At 45.6% G+C, this 23,036-nt stretch overlaps 1 long non-coding RNA gene across 2 annotated transcripts; it reads left to right on the forward strand.

The window, feature by feature from the left end:
* Window positions 1-3: 3 nt before the first annotated feature.
* On the forward strand, window positions 4-5,733 carry LOC110142929 (uncharacterized). 2 transcript variants are annotated; one of them, XR_011486536.1, is made up of 3 exons: window positions 4-283; window positions 2,056-2,180; window positions 3,656-5,733. It is a non-coding gene; the product is annotated as an uncharacterized lncRNA (long non-coding RNA). The 2 variants fall into 2 exon arrangements; XR_011486535.1 differs by lacking the exon at window positions 3,656-5,733 and adding an exon at window positions 3,540-3,649.
* The last annotated feature ends 17,303 nt before the right edge of the window (window positions 5,734-23,036 follow it).

Here is a 23,036-nt window from a genome sequence, read left to right on the forward strand (position 1 = left end):
CCTCTTTTACCACCTTCCTTCTGATTGAACCTCCTGGGCTGCACCCCAAGGACGTCCAGTAGGCGGAGGAACCGCGGCAACCCGGGTTAAGAGGGGTCTTTAGCAGCCTTAGCCTCAATTTCCCTCCCCCCGCCCCTAACAGATAGAGCCTTCGGCTTCCGGGCGCAGGCCCCACCCCCTTTCCCCTCTCCCATCCCCCAGTTTGGGGCGGGTGGGGGAGGGGCAGGCGCAGTCCAGATGCTGGTGGGAATCTTCTCCTCCCCAGATAAAAAGAATCTGGCTCGTAAGTCCCCCTCGTCGTCCCGCTTCCCCCACCCCGTATCTCTCACCCTTATCACTCTCGACAACGTGATTTACTCGGTTATCAGGTTTCTGGGCTGTGTCCCCACCAGACAGCCCCACAGGGGCAGAGATTTGCGTCTGCTCCGGGCACTGCCTGCACCCAAGCCAGTGCCCAGTAAGCAGCCGCGGAGTGAGTGAGTGAATGAATGACTGTGTCCCTCACTTTCTCCGCGTGTGTCTGCCTTCTGATTTCTCGGGGTCTCTCCGTCTCTGCTTCTCCCCGTCTCTGTGTCTCTCTCTCAGTCGCTTCTTAGTCTTTCGCCGTCTGTGTCTCTCCCACGCCTCTCCCAGGCCTCGGCTCCTCCAATGGGCCAGTCCCAGCTGGCCCCGCACCCGCCACCCCCACTTCCCAGGAGCTTCCAGGCTGGGAAGCTCCCTCCGATCAGAGGCCACAGCCGGGAAGGGGGGGCTGGGCCTGGCTGCTGCGACCTTCGCTAGGACTGTGCCCTTTGCACCGGCCGCCTCAGGTTCTGTCGGTCTCGCTGGCATCCGGTGGGGTGAGGGCGGCCCAGAGACGATCAGCGGATGGATCAGATGGGTCAGAGGGGCGCCCCCCCCCCCCACGGGAGAGAGACCCCTTGGGGCACCCAGGCTAGGTCGCACCCTCGTGTCGCCTCTTAGGGATCCTAGTGCCTCCAAATAGAACCACTCTTCCCTGCTCCTTCCCTGGTGGGTCAGATGGTGACGCGTCTGCCTGCAACTCGGGAGACCTGGGTTGGGAAGATCCCCTGGAGAAGGAAATGGCAACCCACTCGAGTACTCTTGCCTGGAAAATCTCATGGATGGAGGAGCCTGGTAGGCTGCAGTCCATGGGGTTGCAAAGAGTCAGCAGAACTGAGTGACTTCTCTTCTCTTTGCCTGCTCCAACAGATCAGGCACTGGGGCAACGCAGCCAGGGAAGCCAGAGTTGGGGGGGCGCGGAGATGGTTGTTGGGTGGGGTGGCTGTGCTAAGATTTGAGTGCTGGAGCCCCCAGCCTCCCCCGCCAAGCCCTTGAGGATGAGCCCTGAAGATTCCCCAGAGTGTCAGGGCCATGTGCTTGATAAATGACCCCCTTCTGCAAAGGGGAAGCCACACCCTAGGGTGGGAATGTGGCTGCTTCTCACCTCCCAAGTGGCAATCTCACCTCCCACGAGCCCTATATACAGTGGAGGGGGGCTTCCGGCCCCCGGTCCCCGGCCCAGCACCCCCAACTTGTGCCACCTCACGCATGAGATCCCACAAGATCATAGCCTTCTTCTGCTCCAGAGGGTCCCATGGCTCCCTATGTGGCTCAGAGTAAAAGTCCAAATTCAAAAAATACCAGGCCTTCAAGGCCCACAAGGCCTGGCACAGTCTCTCCCCCTTTCATCTCCATTCTTCCTATTCCAGCCCCACTGTCTCCCCCCCACCCACACCAGTTTCTCACACTCTTTAAGATCTTGGCACTTGGGGATCAGCATGCCTGAACACCCTGCCCCAAGCCCTTCCCAGGCGGTGACTCCCTCAGAGAGGCCTTCCGGTCTGTGTCCCCCTCCTCCCCAATCTCACACTGCAGTTGGTACCGTCTGAAATGACCTTCGTTATTTACTGATTCATCTGGTACATCGTATATCTCTGCCCTGGACTCCCAGCTCCAGGAAGGCAGGGGCCCTGTCTTGTCTTTCTGCCCAGTCATTGAGTAAAGATTAAGAGCTTGGAGTCCGGAGCCAGGCTCAGTTACTTTGTCATCTAGGACTTCAGACCAGTGACACCCTCCTCGGAGCCTTGGTGGGCTCTTTTGTAAAATGGATAATGACAGTTTCCACTTGGAGAGATGCCCCTGAGGAGGAAGGGATGGAACGGAGCTTCGAGACACAGGTGAGTGTTCCATAAATGTTGGCTGGGGCACTAGTGGGAAAGAACCTATCTGTCAATGCAGGTAGACTTAAGCGATGTGAGTTCGATCTCTGGGTTGGGAAAATCCCCTGGAGGAAGTCATGGCAACCCACTCCAGTATTCTTTGCCTGGAGAAACCCATGGACAGAGGAGCCTCGTGGGCTACAGTCCATAGGGTCAGGCTACAGTCCACAGAGTCGGACACAACTGAAGCGACTCACCATGCACGCACAGGTGCTTCTGGGCACCACTGTATCCCTGAGGAGGAATTAGAAGGGGTTCAGCTCAGGGCCCACCCGCCCCACGTACCACCACCAACCCAGCCCGCCCCACCCCCTGCCCCCCACCCATGCCTGGTCTCTTCCCAGGGAAGGGCACCCCTGCCACAGCCTGCCCGCCTGATGCATGCCTGGGCTGGCACACTTGCCCGGCCAGTTCTGCTGCCAGGGCCGTCACCCACAGGGGCTGCTCCACCCAATCTGTACCCATTCTCCCTGAGCTGTAGCCACGGCTCTAAAAGAGCAAAATGCCTCCCACAGCCCCCTCACACCTTCACCCATCCAGAGAGGCAGAGGGCTGCAGCAAGACCTCCCATTCCCCCATCTCTTATCTCCCATCTACCAATTCTGAGGCCTGAATGTGGCTGCAGGGAGCTGCAAACTGACAACTTTCCCACGACCAAAGACCAGAGCAGTCATGTTTCTGCAAGGAGGAGGGGGTGGTGTCTCAAACTGTAGGTCAGAGGGCCAACTCTGCCTGACAACTATAAGATTTGTTTGCTTGGCTTCAAGATTTCCCATTCAAATGTCTGTCTGAACTGTATAGAAACACTGTACTCGGGTGAATGAGTTTGTGTCTCACAGGGGTAGAGCTTAATTTGGGAATAGCTATGTACTAGCAGTGAATAAATAAGTACATAGATCTTAGATACTGACAACCAGTTTTCATACTGCTGGAGAGGAAGTTGCAAATAAGCAATGTGGTGCTAGATGGGGTTATCATTAGGAAATGTTTACTTTAATAGTTAGAGATGAACCTATTTGCAAAGTGGAAATAGAAACACTGAGGTGGAGAACAAACATATGGATGCCAAGGCAGGGGAAGGGTGGGTGGGATAAACTGGGAGGTTGAAATTGACATATATACACTATTGATACTGTGTATAAAATAGATAACTAATGAGAACCTACGGTATAGCACAGGGAACTCTACTTAACGCTCTGTGGTGACCTAAATAGGAAGGAAATCCAAAAAGGAGTAGATATATGTATCCATAGAGCTGATTCACACAACACAGTAATGCAGCTATACTCCAATAAAAATTTTTTAAAATAAATATAGGTTTGAGTGTATACAGATTTCCTAGCTCTGTCTGCCGTGTGTCCAGAAGTGATGACACCCTAGAAGCAATGAGTACACTCAGCATCCAGATCTGGTTTCTAAATACCATTTTCCAGTAGGAGGAGCCAGGGCTCCTTGGAGAAATGACTGCTTCCAGGATGAGGGCAGAGAAAATGCACAAGGACACTGGAGCATCTTCTAGAGCCCGAAGTGGAAAAATAAAAAAAGCCAAAAAGACAGCAACCAACCTGAAAAGAACTCCTGCTGACCAAAGCTGGAGCAATTTGAACAAACTAGACTGCAATAGAATTGAATTATAACCCAAAGAATAAATAACCACAAATCCAAACTAATTTAAATACATGAATGAATCTATTTTAAGATGAGGGAGAAGGAACAACTCTTCCTAACAGAAAAATTACAATTAAGAAAAGTATACCCAGGACCTTGTAATGTCAAAGCTTCATTTCGATGCTCCCAAAAGTATTAGTGTGTATATTTAAAATTTTCATTTATCACAGGGAAATTTAAAATTGATTCATAAAAAAAAAATCACATTTTTCAAGATTTCAAAGGATATGAAAAATTTTAAGTGTAACATTTTACTTTTTAAATGCTGTTTTTCCTCCTCTGATTCTGCCACCTCTGTCTATGTTACCTAATTATTGTTGAAATTTTGTGCACATCCTGTGGGTTTATTGATCAGTTAACACAGCATTTTAGGGGATCTGTATATACTAGCCATAGATTTTTCTATGCAGTAAACATTGTTTATATATAAATTGTAAATTTATCCAACTAATTTGTTGAAATAATTCCAGTGAAACTGTGAAGCCTAAGGATACCCAACATTTATAGTTTCGAGTCCAAAGTAAAATAGATTTTCCTCTATTATGTAGACAGGATTTCATCAATCTTATCTACAAGTGTTTATGTGGATATATTTCCTAAAACTGTATAAATGTTACATTTTTATTCTTTGGCAAGATGATGTTACAAAGAAATTGGCCTTTTCTTCTGTTAACGGTTCAGTTCTGTCATCTCATATTTGCTTAGTCCTTACCAATCTCTTGCGTTACTTCATTTTGCTCTGGTTTTTTTTTTTCTTTCATTTTCCTTGCTATATCAATGTCTTAGTGTAGTGCAAATGAAATACCATATTTTATTGCTGTCAATTTTCTGTGGTGTTTTGTATTTTGGTTGTGTGTTAAAATATAATCATGCTATGTTTAAAAAAAAAAAAGAAAAGTATAATGAGGGGCTTCCTTGGTGGTCCAGTGGTTGGAACAAAGAGCTTCCATTGCAGGGGTCATAGGTTTAATCCTTAGTCGGGAAAGTAAGATCCCACAAGCCGTGGGATGCAGGAAAAAAAAAACACATCACTATGCACTTTGGGTGATAATGATGTGTTTATGGGTCATGTAGATTCACCAGTGGTTAAAATACACTACTGTCGTGTGGGATGTCCATAGAGGGAGAGGTTTGGGGTGGGAGAGCTGGGTGTGTATGGGAAATCTCTGTACTTTCTGCTCAATTTTGCTGTGAAACTAATACTGCTATAAAAAATAAAATTTAGGTGGGAGGGGGGATCGGGATGGGAAATACATGTAAATCCATGGCTGATTCATGTCAATGTATGGCAAAAACCACTACAATATTGTAAAGTAATTAGCCTCCAACTAATAAAAATAAATGGGAAAAAAATAAAATTTATTAGTCAAAAAAAGGAGGGGAGATAAATTAGAGTTTGGGATTAATATATACACACTACTATAGATAAAATAGATAATCAACAAGGACCTACTGTATAGAGCAGGGAATTCTACTCAATATTCTGTAATAACCTGTATGGGAAGAGAATCTGAAAAAGAATTGATATAACTAAATCACTTTGCTATATGCCTGAAACTAACACAACATTATAAATCAGCTATGAAAGTGAAATGTTAGTTACTCAGTTGTCTGTGATTCTTTGCGACCCCATGGACTGTAGTCCCCAGGCTCCTCTGTCAATGGAATTCTCCAGGCAAGAGTACTGGAGTTCGTAGCCATTCCCTTCTCCAAGGGAATCTTCCTCACCCAGGGACTGAACCCAGATCTCCCCCATTGCAGGCAGATCCTTCACAGTCCGAACCACCAGGGAAGCCCAAATCAGCTATACTTCAATAAAAGTAAAAATTAAAAAAAAAAACAATGTAAAAAGCATTTGCCTGAGAAATCCTTGGGTGGATATATGCTCCAGGCTCACACTGCTGGGTGGCTTTGGATATTTCTATTGCCAGCCTGGCCACTGAAGCTATTTGAACTTGAAATGGCTGACTGTGCTGTCAGGAGCACGATTATTTTTTTTAATGTTTATATTCTTATTTATTTTCTGGGCCAAGTCTTAGTCGAGGCATGTGGGATCTAGTTCCCTGACCAGGGATCCAACCCAGGTCCCCTGCACTCAGAGCCTGGAGCCACTGAACCACCAGGGAAGTCCCTTCGTTTCGCTAATTTTTCTTTCGTTTCGTTTTATGACTGAATAGTACTATTGTATGAATGTCCTTATTAAAGTTTTTTTAATTTTTTTTTTTTTACCAAAGTTTATTCTTAATTGTACAATAGGTTCTAAGACAACACTTCATTCTAACTATAGGTGGCAACAGATATTATGGCAGAGAATCCAGATGTTTAAACAGGAATGGAAATAAGGGTCTTCGTTGCCTCAGACACAAGAAACAGCTTACTGTTTACCAAATTTCTTAATTTCACCTCTGATCAGAGGGCCTTTCCCCGAGGCCTTTGCTTTTAGCTCCTCCAGTTTCTTCTGCTCCTCCTTCTGTTTCTGCTTGAATGTCTTATCTTCCTCGTCCGTCTCCTTGGCTTGCTTCCTGAGCTGCTTCCGGAGCTTCTTCTTGCCACCTTTATGGCCCAATATGGTGCCTGATGCCCCTTCCCCAGACTCTGCCGTGGAAAGTGCTAAAGATTTTTAAAGGCTCTGAGAAGAGGCTTTGAGTTGGGAGGAGGAGGGGAGGAGAAGGCTGCTTCGTAGGGACAGGGGTAGGGGGGAAATCACCTTGTCCCCAAGTGCTGGGCACAAATTGGGCAGAGCCATGCTTTTCTCACCTGCTCACTTCGGACCTTGTGAGCTGCCCATGGGGAAATCTGACCTCACCCTCCCGCACATGTGTCCCCAGTTACTGCTAGGATTAAACCCAGGCCAAGGGAAGGGAAGATCCCCTGGAGGAGGAAATGGCAACCCACTCTAGTATTCTTGCCTGGGAAATCCCCTGGACAGAGGAGCCTGCTGGCTAGAGTCCATGGGGTCTTAAAGAGTTGGATATGACTGACTGACTAAACAACAAGGGCTCCAAGAGCTGCAGGTGTGGATGGGGGAACTGAGTCCCCTGGAGGCAGAGGGGGCAGGGGCACCCCTCCATGCATCCCTCACTTCCAAATGAGCCTTGAAACTTGGAATCAGAACCTTCTCTCTCTTTTCCCCTTCACACTTAGACATTCATTTCACAAACTAGGTTATGGAGGAGAAGGGAAAGAACAGCTGGGCAGAAGGATTGAGTCAGCATATGCAAAAATCTGGAGGCTGGAAAGAATGTGTGCATAAAAGAAATAGAAATCAGGTCGGTAGGGCAGAATTGTGGCAAAAGGGAAGGAAAGAGCAGGGGTGGTGGGGGTGAAGCTGGGGGCTGGGCAAGGGAGGATCTGTGGACCTCAAATATCAGGCCTCTGCTGTCTGACCAACATTTTGCTGTGTGACTTGCTTAACCTCTCTGACCTCAGTCTCCTCATCTGTAAAATAAAGTCATGAAAGCCTTTTTTGTTCTCACAGTGATCTTGAGACACGAGCACCCTCATTGGTGTAAAGAGCTAACACATTGCCCAAACCCAGAGCTTAACCACTTGATAAATGTCAGACATTATTTATTTTTAACAACTTTATTGAGCTATAATTCACATACCACACAATTCACCCATTTAAAGTATGCAATTCTGAGGAGTTCAACAGTTAAGACTCAGTGCTTTCACGGCAGGGGGCCTGGGTTCTATCCCTGGTCAGGGAACTAGATCCCACATACTGCAACTAAAGATCCTGGATGCCTCAACTAAGACCCAGTATGTTTGTGTGTGTTAGTCACTCAGTCGTGTTCAACTCTTTGCAACCCCATGGATTATAGCCCTCCAGGCTCCTCTGTCCATGGGATTCTCCAGGCAAGAACACTGGAGTGAGTTGCCATTTCCCTCCTCCAGGGGATCTTCCCAACCCAGAGATCTAACCCAGGGGTCTCCTGCATTGAAGGCAGAGTCTTTATCCTCTGAGCCACCAGGGAAGTCCATGCAGCCATATAAATAAATAGTTTACCTGGAGAAGGAAATGGCAACCCACTCCAGTATTCTTGCCTGGAAAAATCCATGGACAGAGGAGTCTGGCAGGCTGAAGTCCATGGGATTACATGACCGAGCATGTGTGCATGAGGGTGGAGGGAGATGGGTTGGTAGCAATAAACTGGTAGAACTAAAAAAAAAAAAAAAAAAAACCATCTGGGGAAAGCAAAAGATATATATGTACGTATAACTGAATCACTTTTCTGTACATCTGAAACTAACCCAACATGGTAAATAAACTATACTTCAATTAAAAAAGAGAAAAAAGAAAGCTCAAGCAAACCAGACCATTGGCAACTGGCCCTTGCCCTCCTCCCCACCCCTCATCATACCATGGTCTATCTCTGAATCTTCATATCTGACAACTGTTCCTCATGATCAGAGAAGCAGGACTTGGGGTCAGACAGACGTGGGTTGGAATTCTGTCTCCAATGATCAGCAGATGGATTCATTTCTGTGAGTCTCAGTTTCCTTATCAGTTAAATAGAAATCCTAATTACTCCCTCTCTCACAGGGTTCAGAGAGATAGGTCATGTCAACTCTTTTTTTTTCTCTAACTTAGCTACACCAGGTCTTAGTTGCAGCAAGTGGGATCTTTAGTTGTGGCATGTGGGATCTAGTTCCCTGTTATAGTTGTTCAATCACTAAGTTGTGTCCGGCTCTTTGAGACCCCATGAACTGCAGCACTCCAGGCTTCACTGTCCTTCACTATCTCCCGGAGTTTGCTCAAACTCAGGTCCATTGAATCAATGATGCCTTCCAAACATCTCATCCTCTGCCGCCCGCTTCTCCTCTTGCCTTCAGTCTTTCCCAGCATCAGGGTCTTTTCCAGTGAGTTGACTCTTCCCATCAGGTGGCCCAAGTATTGGAGCTTCAGCTTCCGAATCAATCCCTCCAGTGAATATGCAAGGTTAATTTCATTTGACTGGTTTGATCTCTTTGCAATTTAAGGAACTCTCAAGAGTCTTCTCTAGCACCACAATTTGAAAGAATCAATCTTTCGGCACCTAGCCTTCCTTACAGTCCAACTCTCATATCCATCCATTCCTGACAACTGGAAAAAACCATAGCTTGGGCTATATGGATCTTTGTCGGCAAAATGATGTCTCTGTTTTTTAATATGCTGTCTAGGTTTGTCATAGGTTTGTCCTTCTCCCAAGGAGCAAGCATCTTTTAATTTCATGGCTGCAGTCACTGTACGTAGTGATTCTGGAGCTCAAGAAAATAAAATCTGTCACTGTTTCCACTTTCTCCATCTATTTGCCATGAAGTGATGGGACCAGATGCCATGATCTTAGTTTTTTGAATGTTGAGTTTTAAGCCAGCTTTTTCACTCTCCTCTTTCTAGTTTCCTGGCCAGGGAATCAAACCTGGGCTCCCTGCATTAGGAGCTCTGAGTCTTAGCCACTGGACCACCAGGGAAGTCCCTCATGTCAACTCTTTAGTGCAATTCCTGGCATTGAGTAGGTGCTGTATTTATCAGGATTTGTTTAGCTGAAAGTTACAGAAAAAAAAAATTAAGTCCAACTCAAAAACAACTCAAACAAGCATGGAGGCTGTGGTTAGGAATGAACTGACTCCTGTAGCTGAAAATCTGGGGATCTGGGAGTTGGGCTAACTTCAGGCATGGCTGGATCAAGAAGCTCCTATAGCACCAGGAATCCAACTCTCTCGTGACTCAGCTGAGCTTTAATCTCATTAAGCTCCCCTTTGGGTGGTAGAGATTCTTCCTGGTGCTGCAGATTCATTATTCTCACTCAGAAGCAACTTTGGAAAGAGATATCCAATTGCTCTAGGGTTCCACCAGAAGTCCCAATACTGAATGTCATGGGCCTTTCTAGGATCACGTGTCATAACTTAACCAATCTCCTAGCCCTGGGTGGGGGTGGGGGTGGAGATGGACTACTCTGATTGGTCAGGCTGGAAATGTGGGCGGGGTCAACCCAAAATTGATCTGAGCCTGTTCATGTGGGCCATTAGGAGTCCCCAAATCTTGCTAGGTTGCTTTTCAGGAATCTCAGATGGGAAGATCATGCAACAACAGAAAAGGCAAAAGTTAAATTCTGGGAGTTCAGTTTAGGGCCAGTTGAGTTTGAGATGCCTCCCAGCCATCAGGTGGTATCACTGAGTCATCAATTGAATAGGAGATATGCACTCACCTTGTGTCTTGGTGGCTCAAGTTGTTTTTATTGATTTTATGGAAATATAATTTAATTTCCTTTTGAAGGATACCATTAAGTGTAATTATTATGATACATAATTTCTCCACTGGAGTTAATTTTCTTTTTTTTTTTGGTTCTCTTTCTTAGAAGTTCTAGCAATTTATCTCAATTCAACTTTGCAAATGATAAAATTCATCCAATAATTTAGAGGTGAATGTGTGCATGCTAAGTCGCTTCAGTGATGTCCAACTCTTTGTGACCCTATGGACTGTAGCCCCGCCACCCCCAGGCTTCTCTGCCCATGGGATTCTTCAGGCAAAAACACTGGAGTGGGTTGCCATGCCCTTCTCCAGGGGATCTTCCTGACCCAGGGATTGAATCCGTCTCTTATGTCACCTGCATTAGCAGGCAGGTTCTTTACCTTTAGTACCACCTGGGAAGCCTAATATAGATGTAGCATTCTGTTTTTCTCCTGGGTTCTTTTTGTTGGGGATTTCTTCCTGTCACGATCCTAGGAATTCTCTTTTTTATTTAACTGGGTTTTTTCCCCAATCAGTTAATTTAATTTTGGTTGTGTTGGGTCTTAGTTGCTCCTTGAAGGATGTTTGTTTCCCAGTATGGGCTCCAGAGTGCTTGGACTGAGTAGTAGGTGCTTGTACTTAGTTGCCCCAAGGCAGGTGGGATCTTAGTTCCCCCACAAGGGATGGAACCTGAGTCCCCTGCATCGGAAGGTAGATTCTTAACCACTGGATCACCAGGAAACCGCCCCCTCCCCCCCAGGAATTCTCTGTATCCCTTTCCTAAGCCAGAATTCTCTCCTCCCTCTCCTGTCTTCTCTTTCTCTTTGTTTACCCTTCCACTGTTCTGGACCACTGCTGCTGCGTGTGCTGAGTCGTGTCCGACTCTGTGACCCCATGGACTGTAGCCCACCAGGCTCCTTTCTCTATGGGGATTCTCTAGGCAAGAATACTGGAGTGGGTTGTCATTTCCTCCTCCAGGGGACCTTCCCCACCCAGGGATCGAGCCCTACTCTCCTGAATCTCCTGCATTGGCCAGCGGATTCTTTACCACTGAGCCACCGGGGAAGCCCTTTGTGGAGTTCATCCCACGGTAAATTTCTGAAAACATAAGGGCATGAGACAGAACATGTTTGAGCCCTTCCATGTTTTGGAATGTCTTTACTTGCACCTCACATTTGATTGACATTTTGGCTCTAGATAGTGGTCTGGATGAAATATGGTTTACTGTCAGAATTTTGAATCCATGTCCTCATTGTCAAAGTCTGTATAGTCAAAACTGGGATTTTTCCAACAGTCGTGTATGGATGTGAGAGTTGGACCATAAAGAAGGCTGAGTGCCAAAGAATTGATGTTTTTGAATTGTGGTGCTGAAGAAGACTCTTGAGAGTCTCTTGGACAGCAAGGAGATCAAACCAGTCAATCCTAAAGGAAATCAACCCTGAATATTCATTGGAAGGACTGATGCTGAAGCTCCAATACTTTGGCCACCTGATACAAAGAGCCGACTCATTGGAAAAGACCCTGATGCTGGGAAAGATTGAGGGCAAGAGAAGAAGGGGACGACAGAGAATGAGATGGTTGGATGGCATCACCGACGTAATAGATGTGAGTTTGAGCAAACTCTGGGAGATAGTGAAGGACAAGAAAGCCTGGTGTGCTGCAGTTTATGGGATTGCTAAGAATCAGACACGACAGCGACTGGACAACAGCAACCCATTGTCTGTGTTTCTGGTGTCTTTGAACGTGTTGTTTGTTCTACCAGGAATGCACTTCCTTCCTCTCTTTTCTTATTTATTTATTCGACTGTGCTGTCTTCACTGCTGCACGTGGGCTTTCTCTAGTTGAGGCAAGTGGGAGCTCCTCTGCAGTTGTGAGGCTTCTCTTGTTGCTGAGCACCAGCTCTCGGGCCTGTGGGCTTCGGTAGTCGCAGCACTCGGGCTCTGGCGGGCGGGCTCAGTAGTTGTGCATGGCCTTAGTTGCTCTGCAGCATCGTGGGATCTAAATTCCCGGACCAGGGATGGACCCCACGTCCCCAGCATTGGCAGGCGGATCCTTAGCCACTGGACCAGCAGAGCAGTCCTCCTCTCTTTGTCTAATTCCCACCATCTTTTAGCTCCTACGATAAACATTTGTAGAGATTACTATCTTTTGAATGAAAAACAACTTTAATTCGGGGACTCTCTTGACCATTTCTGGCTATTAAAATGTAAGTGGAAATGACACATCACTTCCGTATGTCAGTCACTTCTGAGAAGGCATGAAAAAGCCCATTCAAGCTTCTCTAGTCTCTTGTCCCTCCACGGCAACTGAGACAGTGATTTCCTCCTGATGGTGCAGCTGCAAGAAGGCGGTTATCTGGTCAACCTGGACCCCAGCATGACTGTGTGGAGCTAAGCCCCTGCAGCTCAAGTAGGATGAGTAACACGAGGGAAAAGTAAACTTTGGTTGAGTTGAACCACTGAACTTTGGACTTGTTTGTTGCTGCAGGAAAACTTGACCTTTTCTGACTGACGTCAGCCTTTTCTGACTAATAGGCTTCCTCAGAAGTCCTCCTGAATCACAGCCCCCGAACTATACTGTTTCCCACCGTTGCAAGCTTTCATTTTCCTGCATGACCCATATTGCAATCATTAACTATGTAATTATTTGTGTAATGAATTCAACATCTATCTCCTGGGACTTCCCTTGTAGTCCAATGGCTAAGACTGTCCATTCCCAATGCAGGGGGCTGAGATTCAATCCCTGGTCAGGAAATTAGATCCCACATGCTACAACTACATCTCAGTATAGAAAAAAACAAAAGAAAATAAAGAAAACATCTATCTCCTTTATCTCACCTCCAGAAAGCCAAGAGGAGACAAAGATGTTTTTTTTCTTGTTAATACCCAGCACAGAGCTTTACACACAATAAATGCTCAGGACACACTTGTGCTTTTTTTGGTTTTTGTTTTCAGGGTTTTCTTTAGTAACATTGTTTTAATGTTTAGTTTAATTAAAATTTTTATTGATGTAGCATTGATTTATAATGTTGTGTTAGTTTCAGAAGTACAGCAAAATGATTCAGTTATATGTCTATATATGTATGGGCTCAGACGAGCAGTCACGTGTATATGTATGCTTTTTTAGATTTTTTTTCATCACAGGTTATTACAAGACATTGCATATAGTTCCCTGTCCTCTTCAGCAGGTCTTTGTTGGTTGTGCTCAGTAGCTCAGTCATGTCTGATTCTTTGTGACCCCATGGACTGTAGCCCACCAAGCATCTGTCCATGGGATCTTCCCAGCTCAGAGACTGAACCCAGGTCTCCTGTGTCTCCTGCATTGGCAGGCAGACTCTTGACCACTAGCGCCACCTGGGAAGCCCCATTTTATCTATAGTAGTGTGTATATTTTAATCCTAGACTCCTAATCTGTCCCTCCCCCCAGGATACATTTGTTGAATGAAAGAAGAGTTTGGCATTCTTTCAGCCAAAAAGGGGAGAAGGCAATGGCACTCCACTCCAGTACTCTTGCCTGGAAAATCCCATGGATGGAGGAGCCTGGTGGGCTGCAGTCCATGGGGTCGCGAAGAGTCGGACACGACTGAGCGACTTCGCTTTCACTTTTCCCTTTCATGCATTGGAGAAGGAAATGGAAACCCACTCCAGTGTTCTTGCCTGGAGAATCCCAGGGACGGGGGAGCCTGGTGGGCTGCCGTCTATGGGGTCACACAGAGTCGGACACGACTGAAGCGATTTAGCAGCAGCAGTAGCAGCCAAAAAGGCAGCTGTAAACAGAGCTTCCCTGGTGGCTCAGATGATAAAGAATCTGCCTCTAATGCAGGAGATGCAGGTTCGATCCCTGGGTTGGGAAGATCCCCTGGAGAAGGAAATGGCAACCCACTCCAGTTTTCTTGCCTTGAAAATTCCATGGACAGAGGAGCCATTCAGGCTACAGTCCATGGGGTCGCAGAGTCGGACATGACTAACACACATACAAGTAGAGTTCATTTCTTTCTTTTTTAATATTTATTTATTATGTGGCTGTGTTGGGTCTGAGCTGTGGCATGTGGGATATTCCTTGTGTCATGGGGGATCTTTCATTATGGCACGTGTATTCTCTATTTGCAGTGCAAGGGCTCAGTAGTTGTAGCACACAGGCTGAGTTGCTCTGTGGCATGTGGGATCTTAGTTCCCTGACCAGGGATCGAACCCATGTCCTTTGCATTGCAAGGCAGATTCTTAACCACTGGACCGTCAGGGAAGTCCCTAGAGTTCACTTCTAAAGCATTCTCTCATGCAACTCTCGGTGTAATAGAAGCATGAAAGGCAGGATAAGGTGGCTCCAACAAAGCAAGGAAGTGTGATGAGGAAAATGATCTCTCATGAGAAAGCATCTTTGCACGTATTTGTTTCTTTCAAGAGTGTGTCATTTAGTCAGCTCAGCCTGGGGGCAGTTATTGCACAAAAGGGCATGGGAACTGGGTGGAGAGACACAGAAACATTCCAGAAACATTCCTGGAATTGCTGAGGAACCCAGGATGAAATTCATGTGCTGATGCCAAAATCCAGTCACCAGAAGACAAGCCTGCCTCCCTGGATTCCACTCAAATGCAATTTTGTACCTGTGTCCTAACATTACCGTAGTGATTTGTTCGTTCAGCTTTATTGGAGTGTCACTGACATACAAAAAACTACCCCACTTTTTCAAAAAAATTGTTTCAATTTTTTTGTCTGCATTGGGTCTTCATTGCTGCAAATCGCCTTTCTCTAGTAGTGCGGGCTTCTCATTTCAGTGGCTTCTCTTGTTGCAGAGCACAGGCTCTGGGGTGTGTGGGCTTTAGTAGCTATGGCTCGCCGCCCAGGCTCTAGAGAGCAGGCTCAGCAGTTGTGGTGCACCGGCTTTAGAAGCTCCGAGTGGTCTTCTCGGACCGAGGATTGAACCCGTGTCCCCTGCATTGACAGGCGGGTTCTTATCCACTGGACCACCAGGGAAATCCTCTTCTTTCTTTTTCTTAATTGAAATGCAGTTGATTTAAAATATTAGTTTCAGATGTACAACAGAGTGATTCAGTATTTTTGTAAAATACTCCATTTAAATTCATTATAGGGGGACTTCCCGGGTGGTCCACTGGTTAAGAATCCACCTGCCAATGCAGGGGACAGGAGTTCAATCCCTGGTCAAGGAAGATTCCACATGCCTTGGAGTGACTAAGCCCACATGTCAGGACTACTGAAGCCCATGCACCCTAGAGCTTGTGCTCCACAACAGAAGCCACTGCAATGAGAAGCCCACACACTGCAACTAAAGAGTAGCCCCCACTTGCTGCAATTATAGAAAAGCCCATGCAGCAATGAAGACCCAGTGCAACCAAAAATAAATAAGTATACAAAGTCATTGCAGGGAATTCCCTGATGGTTCAGTGGTTAAGAATCCATGCTTCCACTGCAGCAGACATGGGTTCAATGATTCGTTGGGGAATTACTACACAAGCCACGTGGTGCAGCCGAAACATTTCTTTTAAAATATTGGCTATCTTCCCTGCATTGTACAATATATCCTTGTGCTTATTTATTTTATAAGGGTAGTTTATACCTCTTAATCCCCTATGCCTATGCTGCCCCTCCCTCCTTCCCCAGTCCACTGGCAAGCACTAGTTTGTTCTCTATATCTGTGAGTTTGTTTCTGCTTTGCTATATTCATTCATTTGCATTGCTTTTTTAGATTCCACCTATAAGTTTTTGTCTTTGTCTGATTTATTTCACTAAAGCATGATACCCTTCAGGTCCATCCGTGTAGTTGCAAATAGCAGAATGTCGTTCTTTGCCAGGGATGTTCTTGAAAGAGTAATGGAGTTAGGACCACTGTGATGCTTGTCTTCATGCAGCTTCTGCTCTCACCGGGGATGCTAGGATTAACAAGCAATGACACAATTAATTATAATGAGATAAGGTGACTCAGCAGTGAAAGAATCTGCCTGCAATGCAGCCGCCTGCAATGCAGGAGACACAAGTTCAATTCCTGGGTCAGGAAGATCCCCTGGAGAAGGAAATGGCAATCCACTCCAGTATTCTTGCCTGGGAAATCTCATGGATAGAGGAGCCTGGAGGGCTACAGTCCATGGGGTCGCAAAGAGTCAGACATGACTTAGCAACTGAAACCATCACCACAATAACTCATTTGTGTTCAGGAGGAGCCTGAGAATAAAGAGAGCCTGGCCCAAGCTGGAGGTCAGGGCAGATCTCTAAGAGCAGGTGATGGGCAAGCCAAGACCTGATGAAAAGAAGGGATAAACAGGTTGCATTGGTTTCCTAAAGATGCTATTTCCATGAGCTGTGTGTCTTGAGACAGAAGTAGATTCTCCCACAGGGCTGGGAGTTGGAGGTGCAAAGTCAAAGTTATCATCAGGGCTAAGCTCTCTCTGAAGGCTCAAGGGGAGAATCATTCCTTATCCTGTCCTAGCTTCTGGTGGTTACTGGCCTTCTTTGGTTTACATGCAACTGCATCACCTGAATCTTGGCTTTCGTTCACATGACCTCCTTCCTCTGTCTGTCTGCATCTCTGTCTTCTCTTCTTATAAAGACGCCAGTCATATTGGACTCAGGACCCGCTCTAGTTCAGTGTGGTCTCATCTTAATTAATTACATCTGCAAAGACTCTATTTCCAAATAAGATCCCAACCACAAGTACCTGGGATTTGGATTTCAACACATCTTTTTTGGAGAAACAGTACAGCCCACAAGACAGGCTGGCCTGTGACAGTCATTGTTATTTGGAATCTGAGGTGGTGGCCCCCGGGTGGATCCAGACAAGCCTGGGGTGGCCTAGTAGGGGTGCCTGGCATCTCATTTGCTTAAGGCAGTGGGACCTTGCAGGAGGAGGAGGGAAAAGAGGAGAAGGGGTTCAAAGAGCAGAGTCAGCACCTTTGAAGGTACAGACGGAGATACTTCCCTGGTGGTCCAGTGGTTAAGAATCCGCTTGCCAATGCAGGGGACACGGATTCGATCCCTGGTCTCGGAAGATCCTACATGTTGCGGGCAACTAAGCCCGAGTGCTCCAACTACTGAGCCTGAGCACCACAAATACTGAAGCTCATGCATCCTAGAGCCTGAGCTCTACACCAAGAGAAACCACCGTCATGAGAACACCGCTCACTGCAACTAGAGAGTAGCCCCCACTTGCTGCAACTAGAGAAGTCCACACACAGCAACAAAGGCCCAGCACAGCCAAAAAATTAATAAATTAAAAAAAAAAGAGCAGTCAGCACCTTTGAAGATACAGCCTGGGTGCCAACCCTACACACCAGGTGGTCCACCCTGACACAGGGAGAGGTTGTCTGGGGACATAGAGGGAAGAACCCAGGGTTCCAACTGTATCTGGCATGTCTCCTGTCATCACCTGGGCTGTAGTTACATTTTCTGCACGAATACAGTAGCCACTAGCTGCATGTGACCATGGAGAACTTGAAATATGGCCAGTCCGAGTTGAGATGTTCCGTGGTTGTTAAACACACATGAAATGTTATCAGAAATGTTATCAGACAGTTAGAGAACACTACCCAAAAAAAAGATAAAACAGCTCCACAATAATTTTTTATACTTGTTACATGCTGAAATGATCATATTTTGTGTATATTGGGTTAAGTAAAAAGTATTATTGGGAATTTCCTGGTGGCCCCTTGGTCAGGACTCCGTGCTCTCACTGCCAAGGGCCTGGGTTCAATCCTTGGTGGTGGTTTAATTGCTAAGTCATGTCCAACTCTTGCGTCCCCATGGGCTGTAGCCTGCCAGGCTCCTCTGTCCATGGGATTCTCCAGGGAAGAATATTGGAGTGGGTTGCCATTTCCTTCTCCAGGGGATCTTCCTGACCCCATTCTCCTGTATTCAGGCAGATTCTTTACCGACTGAGCTGCAAGGGAAGACTGCAATCCCTGATTGGGGAACTAAGATTCCACAAGCCATGTGTTCTCCCCCCCCAAAAAAATAGTATTATTAAAATTAATTTAATGTCTTTTAATTTTTTTATGAAGTTAGAATTGAAATATAACACTGTATTCATTTTTAAAGTATTTAAGTATGCAACAGTATGATTTGCTATATGTATTTAATCTGGAGTGTTCACAATAAGTTTAATTAACATCCACTACCACATATTCAGACTTCCCTGGTAGCTCATCTGGCAAAGAATCCACTTGCAGTGCAGGAGACCCAGGTTCGATTCCTGGGTCAGGAAGATACGCTGGAGAAGGGAAAGGCTACCCACTCCTGTATTCTTTCCTGAAGAATTCCATGGACAGGGGAGCCTGGCAGGCTACAGCCCATGGGGTTGCAAGAGTTGGACACCACTTAGCAACGAAACCACCACATATAGTTCAGTTTTTTTTCTTGTGATGAAGATTTTTAAGAACTACTCTCTTAGCAACTTTCAAACACAATACAGTATTATTAACTATAATCACTGTGCTGTACATGACATTCTGTTGACTTATTTGTCTTATAACTGAAAGTTTGTACCTTTGACCCTGTTTACTGATTTCATCCATCACACATTGTCTCTGGCAACCACTATCTGTTCTCTGTATCTATGAGTTGTTTGGCTTTTTTTACGAGTCCATATATAAGTGAGATCCTGCAGTGTCTTTCTCTGTATATTTACGCAATATAAATAAACATATTTATATTGTTGTTGTCCAGTCGCTCCATCGTGTCCAACTCTTTGTGATCCCATGGACTGCAGCATGCCAGGCTTTCCTGTCCTTCACCATCTCCTGGAGTTTGCTCAAACTCATGTCCATTGAGTCAATGGTACCATCCAACCATCTCATCCTCTGTCGCCCCCTTCTTCTGCCTTCAATCCTTCCCAGCATCAGGGTCTTTTCCAGTGAATCAGCTCTTCGCATCAGATGGCCAAAGTGTTGGAGCTTCAGCTTTAGCATGAGTCGCTCCAGTATATATGCAAGGTTAATTTCATTTCAGACTGACTTGTTTAATCTCCTTGCTGTCCAAGGGACTCTCAAAGTCTTCTCCAACACCACAGTTCAAAAGCAATTCTTCAGTACTCAGCTTTCTTTATGGTCCAACTCTCGCATCCATACATGACTACTGGAAAAACCATAGCTTTAACTATATGGACCTTTGTTGGTAATGTCTCTGCTTTTTAATATGCTTTTTAGATTTGTCACAGCTTTTTTTCCAAGGAGCAAGTATCTTTTAATTTCATGGCTGCAGTCACCACCTGTAGTGATTTTGGAGCCCAAGAAAATAAAGTCTGTCACTGTTTCTGTTGTTTCTTCATCAATTGCCATAAAGTGATGGGATCGGATGCCATGATCTTCATTTTTTGAATGTTGAGTTTAAAGACAGTTTTTTCACTCTCCTCTTTCACCTTCATCAAGAGGCTCTTTAGTTCCTCTTTGCTTTCTGCCATAAGGGTGGTGTCATCTACATATCTGAGGTTATTGATATTTCTCCTGGCGATGTTTCTCCTAACTTGTGATTCATCTAGTCCAGCATTTCAAATGATGTTCTCTGCATATAAGTTAAATAAGCAGGGTGACAATATACAGCCTTGACGTCCTCCTTCCCCAATTCTGAACCAGTCCATTGTTCCATGTCCAGTTCTAACTGTTGCTTCTTGACCTGCATACAGATATGCATAGGGGGCAGGTAAGGTGGTCTGGTATTCCCATCTCTTTAAGAATTTTCCACAGTTTGTTGTGATCCACACAGTTAAATTTATATATATTAATATATACATATATATAACTTTCCCCCATGCTTCATGGCTTGTGGGATCTTAGTTCTATGACCAGGGGTCAAACCCATGCCCCGGCATAGAAGTGCTGAGCTCTAATCACTGGACTGCCAGGGAATTCCCCTATATCACATTTTCTTTATCCATTCATCCATTGGTGGAAATTTATGTTGCCTGCTTCCACATATTGGCTACAGTAAGTAATACTGTAATAAACATGAGGGTGTGCATATCTTTTTGAGATAGTGATATCATTTTTTTCAGATAAATATCTAGAAGTAGTTGGATCATATGATAGTCCTATTTTTACTTTTTTGAGGAACCAACATAGAGTTTTCCATAATGGCTCCACCAATTTGCATTCCTACCAACAGGGCTGAAGGGTTCCCTTTTCTCCACATTCTCACTGACACGTGTTATCTCTTGCCTTCTTGATAGTCGTCATTCTAACAGGTATGAGGTGCTCTCTCATTGTGGTTTTGGTAAGCATTTCTCTGATGATTAGTGATGCCAAGCACCTTTTCACCTACCAGTTAGCCATCTGTATGTCTTCATCGGAAGACTATCTACTCAGAACCTCTGCCTGTTACTGGAAATCCTGCCTCTTGGTGAGTGTCGAGCCCAAAGGCACAACCAGGGATCTTTCTCAAAGCAGCAAAATTGGGGACCTTTTATGCTAAGATTGTGTGCATATGCATGAAGGGGCTTGAGCAAAGGAGAATTCAGCATAGAATTTGGACAAAGGTTAACAGAGTCCAAGGTTTGAAAGTGAAAGTCACTCAGTCGTGTCTGATTCTTTAAGACCCCATGGACTATACAGTCCATGGAATCCTCCAGTCCAGAATACTGGAGTGGGTGGCCTATCCCTTCTCCAGTGGATCTTCCCGACCCAGGAGTCAAACTGGGGTCTCCTGCATTGCAGGTGGATTCTTTACCAGTTGCACTATCAGGGAAGCCCTAGTCCAAGCTTTAGTTCATTGAAATCAGGAAGATTAGAAAAGGTCAACATCATTATTCCTTAGGGTCCAGTTAATCTGGTGGTTGAGTGCTTGAGGGAGGTTTGAATTTTGCTCAAGAAAGTGCTTCAGGCTAATCTTTACCACTGAAACAGAACTGGAAGTCTTTATAACTAATTTATTACCTGCCCTGTTGTTACTTCTCCTGCCTGATAATAGTTATTTGTTTCTCTGTCTTCCCTTCCCTTATGATCATTAATTACCGAGACTTGATCAAGGGCAAGCTTGTAGCCAGGCTTAGATCACAAAATGCCTTAGGGGGAAAAAAATGGCTTCTCTTATGTCAAAGGGCTTCCCTGGTGGGTTAGACTGTAAAGAATCCACCTGTAATGCGGGAGACCTGAGTTTGATTCCAGGTTGGGAAGGTCCCCTGGAGAAGGGGATGGCTATCCATTCCCATGACCTACCTTGGGAAAGCCCATGGACAGAGGAGCCTGGTGAGCTACAGTCCCTGGGGTTGCAAAGAGTAGGACATGACTGAATGACTTTCAATTTCACTTTCCTTATGTCAAAAAGGTGTATCTGGTTCTTTTCTTCCAGGGATCTCTACCCTGTCTGCTTAAAACCCACTTAATTTTTTTTTTAATTTAGCGATAGCGAGTCTTCCTGGAGAAGGAAATGGCGACTCACTCCAGTATTCTTGCTGGGGAAATCCTGTGAACAGAGGAGCCTGGTGGGCTATAGTCCATGGGGTCGCAAGAATTGGACACGACTGAGCACTTGTCAGCAGCAGTGGGTCTTAGATGCAGCGTGCAGGATCTTCATTCCTTCGCACAGTATATTTCGCTGTAGCACTTGGGTTTAGTTGCCCCAGCATGTGGGATCTTAGCTCCTCATGCATGCATGCTTGCTATGTCACTTCAGTCCTGCCAGACTCTTTGCAACCCTATGGACTATAGCCTGCCAGGCTCCTCTGTCCATGGGATTCTCCAGGCAAGAATACTGGAGTAGGTTGTGATTTCTTTCTCTACTTAATTCCTCAATCAGGATCAAACCTGTGTCCCCTGAATGGCCAGGCAGATTCTTAACCACTAGACCACCAGGGAAGTCCCACATGCCCACTTTTTAGTCCAATTATCTGTATTTTTTTTTTACATGGCTACTAGAATATTGAAAAATGTACTTCATATTATGTTTCTGTTGAACAATGCTGCTCTGGATTTTTTTGTGTGTGGTGGAAATTGTTCAGGAAAATAATTTTATATATAGGTATGTTCCTAGAACTTCCCTGGTAGTCCAATAGCTAAGACTCTGAGCTCCCTATGAAGGAGACCCAGGTTCTGATACCTGATCAGGAAACTAGATTCCACATGCTGCAACTAAAGACCTCACATGCCACAACTATCAATAATAATAAACGAAACAAACTTGCTTGCCACAACTAAAACTCCCACATGACACAACAAAGATCAAAGATCCTGCATGCCACAACTGCGACCCAGTGCAGCCAAATAAATAAAGAAATATTTAAAAATAGTTTTTTCCAACTGTTGTGTGGATCTGAAGGGTCAACGATGGCATGCAGGAGGCCAAGAAGGATGCAACAGTGATGGAGGGGGCCAGACCTCAGAGGGCAATGATGGGAGTAAGAGTGACAGTAGCAATAACAATTCACAGTAACGTGGTAGTTGCTGTGTTTTAAGCATTTTGCGTGTTAATTTCATTCTTCTCCAAAGCCCTAGGAAGTAGGAACAATTACTATCCCATTTGGCAGATGAAGAAACTGAGGTATGAAGCAAGGTCATCTGTTTAAGACACCTGGTTGCAGCCTCTGCCCCTTTGGGGACATGAGGACAATTAGGGATGGATTAGTAGGTGGACTGACAGACCCCGGGAAGGGAGACAATGAAGCCTGGGTATGAGGGAGCCAAGGGATGGGAGGAAAAGTCCGTGGTGGTGAAAGACAGGATCAATTAAGGGTGCACCAAACCTGGGGAGCCTGGAGGACCTCCAAGAGGGGATACAAGTGGCAACTGGATGCTGGGTGCGGACAGACACCCAGGTGGAGAGCTGAGGTTGTGGCTATGCTTGCATGAAATGGGGGTAATGGGAAGTAATTGAGGGTCACAGTAAATCACTGCCCTCCTCCAGGAAGGAACTGTTACAGGAAGGGGGACCCCTTCCGGGGCCCAAGAATGGGCTCTTGTCTAACACTTGGAAATGAATTGTCCGAGGACACACACG

This window comes from Odocoileus virginianus, chromosome 3 (genome assembly GCF_023699985.2).
Source record: "Odocoileus virginianus isolate 20LAN1187 ecotype Illinois chromosome 3, Ovbor_1.2, whole genome shotgun sequence".
Classification (NCBI taxonomy): Eukaryota; Metazoa; Chordata; class Mammalia; order Artiodactyla; family Cervidae; genus Odocoileus; species Odocoileus virginianus.